The 1,970-nt window shown below is 32.9% G+C and overlaps 1 pseudogene; it reads left to right on the top strand.

The window, feature by feature from the left end:
* Positions 1-264: 264 nt before the first annotated feature.
* Positions 265-1,004, top strand: LOC111617370 (annotated as a pseudogene).
* Positions 1,005-1,970: the final 966 nt, after the last annotated feature.

Raw genomic sequence — 1,970 nt, 5'->3', positions numbered from 1 at the left:
AAACTGCCCACAAGGCTGAGAGTCAAAAAATAAAAGAAAAAGCTGTCGAGGCTTGAATCCATTAGCAATCCTTTGGATCCATCATAATTTTGTACGGGAAACAGCCATCTGATTTTTTTTAATTATATGAATATAAAATAAACATAAAAATATTTAATAAATTTTTATAATTATGAAAAATAAATTTAAATAAAGTTAGCTAAAATTGATATAAGTTTAACAAATTTTTTATTTAGAAATTTATAACGGATATAATGGCGCTGCAATCGTTCTCTTCACAAACATGGCGGACGTCGTTGTCGATTCTGATCGCATAAAGTCGATAGGTGACGTATTAAATAACGTTAATGTACCTCTCAAAGCTCGATTTCGCGCTCTTTTTACCTTAAGGAACCTTGGAGGAAAAGACGCCATAGATCAAATAGCAAAATGTTTGTTACAGGATCAATCTGTACTACTAAAACACGAATGCGCTTACTGTTTGGGACAGATGCAAGATAAATATGCTATTCCAGTATTGGTAAAAGTATTGGAAAATACTTCTGAAGCGCCTATGACGAGGCACGAAGCAGGGGAAGCTTTAGGCGCTATTGGATGCACACAAACCAAAGAAATACTGAAGAAATATACGAGTGATCCTGTTAAAGAGGTGGCAGAAACCTGTCAGCTTGCACTGGGAAGAATAGAATGGAAGAATAGAGATTCTCATGAAACTTTAATGCCTAATCCTTTTCAGTCTGTGGATCCGGCACCTCCGCATCCTCATACCGACATTTCGGGACTGAAAGACATCCTCTTAGATGAAAATAAATCATTATTTGAAAGATATAGAGCAATGTTTACCTTAAGAAATTTGGGAACTGATGATGCTATTTCTGCTTTGGGAGAAGGTTTGAAATGTGAAAGTGCATTGTTCAGACACGAAATTGCATTTGTACTGGGTCAGATCCAGAGTACGCTATCTATCGGCTGCTTGACCGAAGCGTTAGAGAATAATAAGGNAGGTGAGCTCAAAACTATATTTTTGATCAATTTCCAAATTTATTTACGTAACCAATCATGTTCCAGTCTACATGCAATTTAATTAGAAAATCAGGAATTTAATAGTAAATTATTTCCTTAGGAATTTGATAAATTTTTACATCTAAATCAATATAGTTTATACAGTTTCTAATGTTAATCATTCAATAGATTAAAAATAATATGTTCAAAATCATTAGAATGTTTACTTTAAAAGATCTTTCAAGTAGATGAAATGTAATTTTAAGTTAAAATTAATTGTAAGGAGCTGCAGTTTGGGTTGTTATAATATACATTCAATAACACCCAGATGTAAATACACTATATTCTTGCTAATTCAGCTTTTCAGTTATCTGCATATCCCAGTATCATCACCTATGCACTTCTATTTCCATGGAAAACTAGTCATGTCACATCCTATTTTCCTGCTTATTGGGCTGCAATTTAAAAAAATTGTAGACAAATTCCCACTGACCTCTGTCTTTTTCCTTAATCTTGAGAACGGAGTTAGATAGATGAAAGACTAGACCAGATATTTAGGAGACCTTAGGGACAGGAGGCCTCGATTAACTATATATGAACTTCCTATGCAAACCAGAAGTCATGTTATTTCAATTTAAAACTTTTCTCCTGAAAGCAGTTAATAGATGACTCCATTGCTAATGGAAAAGTATGATGTACAGGGCAAAACACTAGAGTACTAATTTGAGAAATTTGAGGTAGAGCGTTTATATTTTAAATGAAATAAATTGACAATATGATTAAAAATTGCAGCCCGTCTTTGTGACAATGTCAATAAATAATTGCTTGTTGTGTTTAATTTTTCTGTAGCATGCTGTATTATTTGCTCACCTACCTCCAAAAAGAATCAGTACTGAAAGATAATGTATCACATCAATCTCTCCAATTATACAAGTAAATATATTTTAGTTTTTTCTAAAAGAAAAACT

Source organism: Centruroides sculpturatus, unplaced genomic scaffold (assembly GCF_000671375.1).
Source record: "Centruroides sculpturatus isolate CEXI.00-Female unplaced genomic scaffold, Cexi_2.0 scaffold5785, whole genome shotgun sequence".
Classification (NCBI taxonomy): Eukaryota; Metazoa; Arthropoda; class Arachnida; order Scorpiones; family Buthidae; genus Centruroides; species Centruroides sculpturatus.
Note: the sequence above shows the minus strand (reverse complement) of the source record. Positions and strands in the feature narration are given on the sequence as shown.